This window comes from Theropithecus gelada, chromosome X (genome assembly GCF_003255815.1).
Source record: "Theropithecus gelada isolate Dixy chromosome X, Tgel_1.0, whole genome shotgun sequence".
NCBI lineage: Eukaryota > Metazoa > Chordata > Mammalia > Primates > Cercopithecidae > Theropithecus > Theropithecus gelada.
The window spans coordinates 25,474,760-25,487,316 of NC_037689.1; the positions used below are offsets into that span (position 1 = coordinate 25,474,760).

General features: G+C 47.9%; 1 pseudogene; it reads right to left on the reverse strand.

The window, feature by feature from the left end:
* Nucleotides 1–3,165: 3,165 nt before the first annotated feature.
* Nucleotides 3,166–10,349, reverse strand: LOC112615127 (annotated as a pseudogene).
* Between the last annotated feature and the right edge of the window lie 2,208 nt (nucleotides 10,350–12,557).

Consider the following 12,557-nt stretch of genomic DNA (forward strand, 5'->3'; position numbering starts at 1 on the left):
ATTGAATCATGGTGGCCAGTCTTTCATGTGCTATTCTGGTGATAGTAAGTCTTACGAGATCTGATGGGTTTATCAGGGGTTTCCGCTTTTGCTTTCTCCTCATTCTCTCATGCTGTCACCATGTAAGAAGCGCCTTTCACCCGCTGCCATGATTACGAGACTTCCTCAGCCATGTGGAACTGTAAGTCAAATTAAACCTCCTTTTCTTCCCAGTCTTTTTTGTATCAGCAGCGTAAAAACAGACTAATACAGTTAATTGGTACCGGGAGTGGGGCATCGCTGAAAAGATACCCAACAATGTGGCAGCAACTTTGGAAACGGGTAATAGGCAGAGGTTGGAACAGTTTGGAGGGCTTAGAATAAGGCAGGAAAATGTGGGAATGTTTGGAACTTCCTAGAGACTTACTGAATGGCTTTGGCCAAAACGCTGATAGCGATATGACAATAAGGTCCAGGCTGAGGTGGTCTCAGATAGAGATGAGCAACTTCTTGGGAACTAGAGCAAAGGTGACTCTTGTTATGTTTTAGCGAAGAGACTGGCGGCATTTTGCCTCTGCCCTAGAGATTTGTGGAACTTTGAACTTGAGAGAGATGACTTAGGATATCCAGCGGAAGAAATTTCTAAGCAGCAAAGTATTCAAAATGTGCCTTGGGTGCTGTTGAAAGTATTCTGTTTTAAAAGGGATACAAGCATAAAAGTTCAGAAAATGTACAGCCTGATGATGCAGTAGAAAAGAAAAATCCATTTTCTGGGGAGAAATTCAAGCCAGCTGCAGAAATTTGCATAAGTAGCAAAGAGCCTAATGTCACTCCCCAAGACCATGGGGTAAATATCTCCAGGCCCTGTCACAGACCTTCACAGCAGCCCCTCCCATCACAGGCCCAGAGGTCCAGGAGGAAAAAGTGGTTTTGTGGGCTAGGCCCAGGGTCTCTACACTGTGTGCTGCCTAGGAACTTGGTGCCCTGTGTCCCAGCTGCTCCATCTGTGACTGAAAGGAGCCAATGTAGAGCTCGGGCTGTGGCTTCAGAGGGTGGAAGCCCCAAGTCTGGGCAGCTTCCATGTGGTGTTGAGCCTGCAGATGCACAGAAGTCAAGAACTGAGGTTTGAGAACCTCTGCCTAGATTTCAGAAGATGTATGGAAATGCCTGGATGTCCAGGCAAAAGTCTGTGGCGGGGCGAGGCCCTCATGGAGAACCTCTGCTAGCGCAGTGCAGAAGGGAAATGTGGGGTCGGAGGCCCCACACAGAGTCCCTACTGGGGCACTGCCTAATAGAGCTGTGAGAAGAGGACCACTGTCTTCCAAATCCCAGAAAAGTAGATCCACCAACAGCTTGCACCTTAGGCCTGGAAACACAACAGACACTCAATGTCAGCCCATGAAAGCAGCTGGGAGGGAGGTTGTAACCTGCAAAACCACAGGGGCGGAGCTGCCCAAGACCATAGGAATCCACCTCTCGCACCTGATTTGAGACCTGGAGTCAAAGGAGATCATGTTGGAGCTTTAAGATCTGACTGCCCTGCTGGACTTTGGACTTGCACGGGCCCTGTAACCCCTTTGTTTTGGCCTATTTCTCCCATTTGGAACGGCTGTATTACCCAATACCTGTATCCCTATTGTATCTAAGAAGTAACTGGCTTGCTTTTGATTTTACAGGCTCATAGGTGGAAGGGACTTGCCTTGTCTGACTGTGGACTTTTGGGTTAATGCTGAAATGAGTTAAGTCTTTGGCGGGACTGTTGGGAAGGCACAATTGGTTTTGAAATGTGAGGACATGAGATTTGGAGGGGCCGGGGTGGAATTATATGGTTTGGCTGTGTCCCCACCGAAATGTCAACTTGAGTTGTATCTCCCAGAATACCCACGTGTTGCGGGAGGGACTCAGGGGGAGGTAATTGAATCATAGGGGCCAGTCTTTCCCGTGTTATTCTCATGATAGTAAGTCTCACGAGATCTGATGGGTTTTCAGGGGTTTCCGCTGTTACTTTCTCCTCATTCTCTCTTGCTGCTGCCATGTAAGAAGTACCCTTCGCCCTCCGCCATGATTCTGGGACTTACCCAGCCATGTGGAACTGTAAGTCAAATTAAACCTCCTGGCCCAGCATGGTGGCTTATGCCTCTAATCTCAACACTTTGGGAGGATGAGGCGGGTGGATCACCTGAGGTCAGGAGTTCCAGACCAGCCTGGCCAACATGGTGAAACCCCGTCTCTACCAACAGTACAAAAATTAGCCAGGCGTTGGGGCACGCACCTGTAATCCCAGCTACTCAGGAGGCTGAGGCAGGAGAATTGCTTGAACCCGGGAGGTGGAGGTTGCAGTGAGCCTAGATCATGCCACTGCACTTCAGCCTGGGTGACAGGAGCAAGATTCCATCTCAAAAAAAAAAAAAAAAAAAGAAAGTCAACCTCCTTTTCTTCCAAGTCTAGGGTATGTCTTTGTCAGCAGCATAAAAACGACTAATACAGAGAGTAATGCACAGAGACACAGAAAGAGGGAGAGAAAGACAAAAAGAGAAACACAGAGAGGGAGACAGAGAGAATGAGACAGAAGGAGAAAGGGAGGGAGAGGAGAAAAAGAGAGGGCACTCTTCCCACTATCCTTCCAAAATCAGGGTTTCCTCGCGACCCCTTCCTCAAGGCCTAGGTGCCAAAGAGGTCACTGAAGGAAGCAGAGTCTCCTCTTCCTCAGCAGGCCTGAAGGTTCCTGGGCTATGCCCGCTGGTCTTCCTAAGCCAGAAGCTATGACCCTGAGCCATTGGGCTTCCCAGCCCAGCTTCCTCTTGTCCAGAACGAGAGGACAAACAGGAGTTAGAGGGTCTGAGAAGTCCTGTTCCAGCAACACCGCCCCCGCCCTAAGAAGGCACAGGCTGACCACTGACAACTGTTTAAATCCAGCGCCCATGTCCGGTTGGGATATTCTGACCCACTCAGGGCTGCCCCATAAGCCAGCGCGTGTCCGGATCCCAGCGCACCGAGAACTCGAAACCTGTCAAGCTGCCCATTCGGAATTAAGTTCAAAGGCAGAGGACAAAGGACACGGATAAAGCGTCCGATACAAGAATTACCCATTTCAGACGCACAAGACGAAGAGCACAGGCGGTGTCAGGACATGTTAGGATGCGTACCCAACTCCGCCGTCTTCATCCCCACAAAGCCACGGGACACCTATCCCCCAGAGCCCAGCTGCTCCTGCAGCCCCTGGAGGAATCTGTACATTTCCCGCCGAGGACCCTGCCGCTGGGCACTCGGGGAGGCTGGCCTGGGGGAGGCCCGCAGGGATCTTCGGATCCCGCGCCGGTGTCCCTGGGGCCGCTGCCTGGGAGGGCGCACGAGGTAGCCCAGGCGAGGTGACCCACAGGAAATCTGGTGACGTCGGACGGCCCAGGTCCCAGAGTGCTGTGTGTGCTGGGGGTGGAGGGTGGTCTGCGAGAGGAGCCGTCGGCGTTCCAGGGAAGGCACCCGGTCGGTCAGGGGTACTCGCCGGGGCTGGGGGGTGCGCTCCACTTCCCCGAGCGCCCCCCAGGGAGACCCAGGGCACAGGGGCAGCCCCGCGCTGGGATCCCGAGCCGGAGCGGCGGGGCAGGGCCCTCCCCAGGAGGCCGGCACCCGGGGCCCTTTGTCCTACGACAGCGTCCCGGCCGCGCCGCGCACCCCTATGGGCCGAGTCCCCGCGCACACTCACTCACCTACGGTGAACAGCGTGTAAAGTCCTGCAGGCGGTAGGCAGGCGGCTCCGGCGACCGCGCCTCGGGGCTGGGGCAGAGCGCGGGCGCCCAGTCGGGGGTCTCCTCTGCCACCGCCGCCTGGGCCAGCCCGGGCGCCTCCATGGGGACGCACTCAGGTTCATGGCACCGAGCCGGGCCGGAGGGCTCGGAGAGCCGGGCTTCTGGGGACGCAGCCTAGGAGGGCGGCGCGGCGGCATCAACTGAGGCTCCCTATGCGCGCCATGCGGCTTGTGGAGGCCAGGACTCGGCCCAAGCGGCCCGGAGCCCCCAAGACGCCGAGGCGCCTTCCGTTACGCCTGCGGCCCGGCGCGGCTGACGGCGCGGCGGGGACAATGGCGGTGCCGCGCTCAGGGCACGAGCAGCAACGGCCCCACGTGGGAGCAGCCGCAGGCCTCGGGGGGCGGGCACGGAGCGCCAGCTGGCGGCGGGGAAGGCAGAGGCCGCGGCCCGGGCTTGTAGAGCGAGGCGGGGGCCCTGCGCATTCCCAGTCTCGCGCCCGCTGCTTCCTCCAGCTCGGTAGCCGCGGGCGCGTTGAAGAGGCGAGCGGAAGCCGCCTGGGAGAGGCCTAGGGGCTGGGGGCGTCGCCTTCGCACCCGCTCCGCCCCTGCCGCGACCCAGCCCAGGAGCCGGAGACCTGGGCGTGCCCCGCCATCGTGGGCAGGCGCGGCGCTGGGGAGGTGCTCACGCCCCCTCCGCGCCCGAGGCGCCCCTCGGGTGGTACCCAGGACGACCTCTGACCGCGACCGACCGCCCCGACCCTCTTAGGCGCAGAGGCGCACAGGTCCACACCCAGCTACTCAGGAGGGAGAAAACGTTTTACAACCTATTCTCTCTTGTCTTTGAAGCCTGCTAGCTAAAAGCTTCATCTGCATGGTAAAACTTTGGTCTCCACCACCTCTTATCACAACCCAGACATTCCTTTCTGTTATCCCAGATCTTTAGATAAACTCAACCAATTGTCAACCAGAAAATGTTTAAATTCACCCACAGCCTGGAACCCCCCCTTCACCCACATCCCTCCCCCCTGCCCCCGGCCCGGCGCACCACTTCTACTTGTCTCCTTTCTGTACCAAACCAATGTATTTCTCAAATGTATTTGATTGCTGTCTCATGCCTCCCTAAAATGTATAAAACCAAGCTGCACCCCAACCACCTTGGACACATGTTCTCAGGACCTCCTGAGGGCTGTGTCATGGGCCATGGTCACTCGTATTTGGCTCAGAATAAATTTCTTCAAATATTTTACAGAGTTTGACTCTTTTTGTTAACACCTTTTCTTAGACAGCTACTACAATATGTTCTTCAGAAAAAGGATGGCGCAAACTGAGAACAAGTAAGACGTGCATGCAGAAAATTAGGAGATCCAGTGGAGGAGAGAAGTGCAGTTGGTGGCCAGGGTGACAGCCATTCACCAGGTTCTGTAGGCAAACAGTTCATGTTGGAGATGGGATTCAAAAGATGCTAGGGGGAGCCATCCAGGAAGAAAGAGCAGGAATGAATGGACAAAAAGTGTGCGAGTTAGAAAAACTGATGAATTGAGGGGCACATGGCAGGCCTTTTGGAGCACTGGGATAAAATAATTTCAGGCACTAAGTAATTTGTATATAAAAAGAAGGCAGCCCAGTGCAGTGGCTAATGCCTGTAATCTCAGCAACTCCAGAGGCTGAGTTGGGAGGATCACTTGAGCTCAGCAGTTTGAGGCTGCAGTGAGCTATAATTGCACCACTGCATTCCAGCCTTCTAGCTTGGGTGACAGACCCTGTATCAAAAAAAAAAAAAAAAAAAAAAAAAAAACTCCAGGAAAAAGGAAAGAAAGAAGACATAATCATTATAGTCACTGGTTCATCTTTGAATATCATTGCAATTGTCATGCGCGTCCGTTGAAGAGACCACCAAACAGGCTTCGTGTGAGCAACATGGCTGTTTATTTCACCTGGGTGCAGGCGGGCTGAGTCGGAAAAGAGTCAGCGAAGGGAAATAAGGGTGGGGCCGTTTTATAGGATTTGGGTAGGTAAAGGAAAACTACAGTCAAAGGGGGGTTGTTCTCTGGCGGCAGGAGTGGGGGTTACAAGGTGCTCAGTAGGGGGGCTTTTTGAGCCAGGATGAGCCAGGAAGAGGAATTTCACAAGATAATATCATCGCTTAAGGCAAGGACCCGCCATTTTCACTTCTTTTGTGGTGGAATGTCATCAGTTAAGGCAGGCAGGGTATTTGCACTTCTTTTGTGATTCTTCAGTTACTTCAGGCCATCTGGGCGTATAAGTGCAAGTCACAGGGGAAGCGATGGCTTGGCTTGGGCTCAGAGGCCTGACAGCAATGGTCATTATAATGGAAACACTGATGATTTCTTTTTTTTTTTTTTTGAGACGGGGTTTCGCTCTGTCGCCCAGGCTGGAGTGCAGTGGCCGGATCTCAGCTCACTGCAAGCTCCGCCTCCTGGGTTCATGCCATTCTCCTGCCTCAGCCTCCCGAGTAGCTGGGACTACAGGCCCCCGCCACCTCGCCCGGCTAATTTTTTGTATTTTTTAGTAGAGACGGGGTTTCACCGTGTTAGCCAGCATGGTCTCGATCTCCTGACCTCGTGATCCGCCCATCTCGGCCTCCCAAAGTGCTGGGATTACAGGCTTGAGCCACCACGCCCGGCCCTGATGATTTCTTAAACCAAATATTGTGACCTAAATGTTTAAGGAATGTGGTAGGAGGGAAAGGACATTTGTGATTGGATGGAAAGGCAGGCAGGAGAGTGTCACAGTCTGAGGGGTTCTACTTTCCTGCAGCCCCCCAAAAACCCAATGCACTGAGAACAACAGATGTTGCAGCAAAGAGGGAGGTTAGTAATTGCAAGGACAGCTAACTGAGGAGAATAGGAGAGATTTCTCAAATCTGTCTCCCTGAAAAGTTGGAAACTATGGTTTTTCAAGGTACTTTTGTGGGCAGAAGGCTGGGGAACTGCAACAATTGATTGGCTAGGGATGAAATCTCAGGGGTGTCTAAAACTGTCTTTGTGCAGGTGAGTTAGTTCCCAGGAGAGGGTATCTCAGGACCAGGTGGCATCTCTTGGTCTGCCAAAATGCTAAATCTGAAAAATATTTCAAAGACCATTGTTTAGGCTTTACAATAGTAATGTTATCTACAGGAGTAGTTTGGGAAGTTATACATCTTGTGATCACTGGTTACATGACTCTAGTGCAGTGGAAAACTTACAGGAAAACACACTAAGTGATGGCAGGCCATTGATTATGCCTATTCTTTAGCAAAGTTCAAGACCCTACAGTAATTCTAACCTTGTTTTCTGAATGTGGCTTTAATCTGCAGTCAAGGAGTGGGGTCAGTTTCCTTGCCTCAAAGTTTAACTCTCTCTCTCTCTCTCTCTCTGTGTATATAAATATATACACATTTATTTATTTATTTATTATTATTTTTTGAGACATGATCTTGTTCTGTTGTCCAGGTTGGAGTGCAGTGGTGTGATCTCGGTTCACTGCAGCCTCAACTTCCTGGGCTCAAGTGATCCTCTCACCTCAGCCTCCTGAGTAGCTGGGACTACAGGTACACACCACCATGCCTGGCTAATTTTTGTAAATTTTTTGTTGAGAAGGGGTTTCACTATGTTCCTGAGGCTGGTCTCCAACTCCTGGGCTCAAGCAATCCTCTCCTACCTCGGTCTCCCAAGGTGCTGGGTGGCACCACACCTGGCTTCAAAGTTTAACTATAAACTAACTTCCTTACACAGTTATCTTGGCTGCCACACTAGAATAAGCAAAAACAAAACAAAACAATGTAGCATGTGAGGTTTGAAGGAAAATAGAGTCAGTCACGTTAGATTTCTCACATTTCTTTTTTTTTTTTTTTAGACGGAGTTTTGCTATTGTTGCCCAGACTGGAGTGCAATGGCGTGATCTCAGCTCATTGCAACCTCCGCCTCCTGGGTTTAAGTGATACTCCTGCCTCAGCCTCCCGAGTAGCTGGGATTACAGGCACCTGCCACCATGCCCGGCTAATTATTTTTTTCTTTTTTTTTTTAATAGAGACAGGGTTGCACCATGTTGGCCAGCTGGTTTTGAACTCTGACCTCAAGTTATCTGCCCGCCTCAGCCTCCCAAAGTGCTAGGATTACAGGCGTGAGCCACCGCGCCTGGCCAAGATTTCTCACATTTCTTATAATTCTGCAATCTCAGTGTCAAGACCAAATCCTCAATAACCATAAGACATAAAATTGACAAATCTTGAAACTGTAGTATAAGAATATTACATAGGACCATGACTGGAAATATGAAAACAAACATTTAAAGGATTGAAATTGAATAGAGGCTGGGAATGGGACATTTTGATACAAGGAGTTTTTTTTAAGTACTAACTTCTTCATATTTCCTTTACAGTAATCTGCTGAAACTTTAAGAACATTTGGAAAAGAAGGTGTCACAGATGTTCCCTTCCAGGCAGACACATCTTCCCTTCTTTGGTTTTACTCCTCTTCTCTGGAGAGCTCATGGCAGAGCTTGGCACCATATGTATACTCATGGGGCACTGATGGCAGTGGACATTTGAGTGAGGCAGTTTTTGTTTTTTGCTTTTGGAGGGTGATTGTGAAGATAAAATGAAATAACCCACAAGGCAATGCCCATAATTCACAAGGTGCATAAACAGGGTGTCAGGAAATATTAGCTCAGTGGAGATTCTACATTCATCTTTTCCCTGAGAATGATAATGAGGAATGTCTAGTACTAAACTCAGAAAGAATCAAAACACAGGTGTATCTACCTATTCTTAGATACAGCAGAAGGGTGTTAATTTTTCTCTGTCCTGGAACAGAAGCAGATGCAGAGATGCAAGTGTTAAAAACTGCATGGTAAAATAAATACTCCATGCACTTGAAGTGGCCACATTTAGCAAATAAAAATTGTAATCAATTTAAATTTCAGATAAATAACACATTTTTAAAAGTTTTGAATTTTTATTCTATTTATTCTACTTTTTTATTTTTATTTTTTGAGACAGGGTCTCACTCTGTTGCCCAGGCTGGAGTACGGTGGGTGTGATCACAGCTCACTGCAGCCTCTACCTCTTCGGGTTCAGACGATCCCCACACCTCAGCCTCCTGAGTAGTTGGACTACAGGTGTGCACCATTTCACTCAGCTAATTTTTGTATTTTTGTAAAGACAGGGTTTCACCATGTTGCCTAGGCTGGTCTTGTACTCCTGGGATCAACAATCCCCCAACCTCAGCCTCCCAAAGTCCTAGGATTCCAGGTGTGAGCCACTGCACTTGGCCAAGTAACACATTTTTAAGTATCAGTATGCCCCATGTCATACTGGGGGCATATGGATACTAAAAAATTATTCAGTATTTATCTGAAATTCACATTTAATTGGTATTGTGTCTTTTATCTGGAAACCTTATAGATTGCTGAATTCGCAGCTGTCATGTCACTGTTTGTGGCTTAATGAAGGAATTCATTTGCCATTTACAAAAATTCGGTACCCAGAAGGAGAAAGGGGATGCTGTTTGGAAGAACATGATGTCACTGCCAATGCTGAATTAACTTGGCGGTCTGAAATACATAATCTGTGAGTGTCAGTGTCTGGTTTTGTTTTTTGTTTTTTTTTTGAGACAGAGTTTTGCTCAGTCATCCAGGCTGGAATGCAGTGGCACAATCTCTGTTCACTGCAACCTCTGCCTCCTGGGTTCAAGCGATCCTCCTGTCTCAGCCTCCCAAGTAGCTTGGACTACAGGTGTGCACCACCATGCCCAGATAAATTTTGTATGTTTAGTAGAGATGGGGTTTCACCATGTTGGCCAGGCTGAGCCTTCAGAGGGAGTGTGTCTCAGCCCGCACATTGATTTCAGACTTCTGGTCTCTAGAAATGTGAGAACACACATTTATTGAGACCCATTCAGCATCTCGATTTATGGTACTTTGTTAAAACAGACCTAGGAAAATAATACTCCCAATCAGAAGGACAGAACAAACAAGTGAATTTTCAACACAACACAAAATTGGAGGTATGTACCTTCTTTAGCAGTAATTGTATATTAACTTGCTCTTCCAAAGTAGTGGTTTGGAGAATGGATAAGCCCAAGTGTCAAGGATGAAAATAATGGTCAATTGAACTTTAAATGGAATATAAACCAATTTCTGCCTGTCAATATAAAGGGTAATTATTTACTCTTCATGTTGATTTAATATTTGCTTTTATAAAACGAAAAAACATAGGTACACTCACGACTAGGGGCCCTAATCAATGATCATTTATCATGAGCATCTGATTTTCAACACATTATGAATCACATGGTGGTATAGTCAATGCGGCTCACAATAGTGGCTTTGAATCTGCATTGCCCCTGGCCATATGACCTCCAACATGTATTTTGAGGTTGGGGGAACAGGAGGAATATTTTTTACGGATTTTGTGTTTGATCCAATATGGCTGTTTTTGAAAGGGCTATGTGACCCTCTGTGGAAATAAAGTTGATTTATAGCTGAACTGGACAAGCTCTATCTATCTCTTGGAAATGCTAGAGGTATGGTCTTTGACCCCTGGTCAGTGGGTTTTATGAGATGTTGCTTAAAGTCTCATACTGGGCTTGGTAATTGTAGAATAGAGTGGTTCCATGCTTTGCATGGTGGGATAAGATTTCTTTCTCTAAATTTTTAATTTTAATTTTTAATCTTTGCAGATACATAGTAGGTGTATATATTTATGGGGTACATGAGTTGTTTTTGTTTTGTTTTTTGGTTTTTTTTTGAAACAGAGTCTGGCTCCGTCACCCAGGCTGGAGTGCAATAATGTGGCCTTAGCTCACTACAACCACTGACTCCTGGGTTCCAGCGATTCTCCTACCGCCTCCTGAGTAGCTGGGACTACAGGTGTGCACCATCATGCCAGGCTAATTCTTGTATTTTTAGTAGAAATGAGGTTTCACCATGTTGGCCAGGCTGGTCTCGAACTCCTGGCCTCAAGTGATCCGCTGGCTTTGGCCTCCCAAAGTGCTGGAATTACATGCATGGGTCACCGTGCGCAGCCTTACATGAGATGTTTCGATACAGGCATGCAATGTGAAAGAAGCACATCATGGGGAATGGGGTATCCATCCCCTGAAGCATTTATCCTTTGAGCTACAAACAATTCAGTGACATTCTTTAAGTTCTTTTAAAATGTACAATTAAGAAATCCCTTGGTCAGGCTGGGTGGCTCAGGTCTGTAATACCAGCACTTTGGGAGGCCAAGGCTAGCAGATCACCTGAGGTCAGGATATCAAGACCAGCCTGGCCAACATGGTGAAACTCCATCTCTACTAAAAATACAAAAAATTAGTCGGACGTTGTTGCATGCACCTGTTGTCCCAGCTACTCAGTAGGAGGCTGAGGCAGGAGAATTGCTTGAACCCAGGAGGCAGAGGTTACAGTGAGCCGAGATCATGCCACAGCACTACAGCCTGGGAAACTCCATCTCAAAAAAAAAAAAAAAAAAAAAAGAAATCCTTTGAGGGTCAATTTCTTTACTTATGGCTTGCAACTGGCCTAACCACTTGTGAAGTCAGTATGGTTTCACTATTTGTCCAACAATCTGGAAAGGTCTGCTTTTGAGCCCTCCTGAAGAAGCCAAGATTCTGCATACAGATCTAGGTGGTTCAATTCATGCATCAATACGAACCCTGGGAGCTTGCACAAGGGTGTCTCTGTACCCCAATGCTGGCCTGCACACACACTTTTTCTCTCTCTTGCTGTGCTGTGTCCTTCAGTGTTAAATAAAAGCTCTACCACTTCATACCCACTAGGATGGCTACGATTCACAAAATCCAGAAAATAGCAGGTGTCAGCCAGGATGTAGAGAAATGGGAATCTCTGTGCACTGTTGGTGAAAATGCCCAGTGGTGCAGCCCCTGTGCAAAACAGTGTGGTGGTTTCTCCAATAATTAAACACAGAGTTAGCATAGGATCCAGCAATTCTACTTCTGGGTATATACTCAAAAGAATTGAAAGCAGGGTCTCCAAGAGATACTTGTAAACCTATGTCCGTAACAGCATTATTCACTGTAGCCAGGAGGTGGGAGCAACCCAAGTGTCTGTCAGCAGAGGAACGGATAAACGAAGTGTGGTCCATCCACACAGTGAGACACTGTTCAGCCTTAAAAAAGGAGGAAATTCTGACACATGCTACAACATAGATCAACCTTGAGGACATTATGCTAAGCAAAATAAGCCAGGCTCAAAAAGGCTAATACTCTATGAGTCCATTCATATGAGGTCCCTAGAGTCATCCAATACATAGAGACAGAAAGCAGAATGGTGGGTACTGGGCACTGGGGGAAAGGAACATGAGGAGTTAGTGTTTAATGGAGACAGAATTTCACTGAAGATATTTAAAAAGTTCCGGAGATAGGTGGTGGTGATGGTTGCATAACAGTGTGAATCCACTTAATGCCATTGAACCGTGCACTTAAAAATGGTTAAAATGGTGAGTTTTATATTATGTATATTTGACCAAGATAACAGACAGATAGGTAGATACACACATGATAGATACATCATAAATGATAGATAGGTCATAGATAGGTGATGATGATACAAAAATACATAGATAAATGATAGGTGAGACAGATAGATGATAGATAGGTGATAGATGATAGGTAGATAGATAGATGACAGATGATAGATGGCTAGATGATAGGTAGATAGATAGATACATAGATGGTAGATAGATGATAGATAAGTAGAAAGATGATAGGTAGATGACAAGTAGATAGATGGATGATAGGTAGATTATACATAGATGATAGATAGATGGGTAGATAGATGATACATAGGTAGATAGATAGCCTCCAGGACA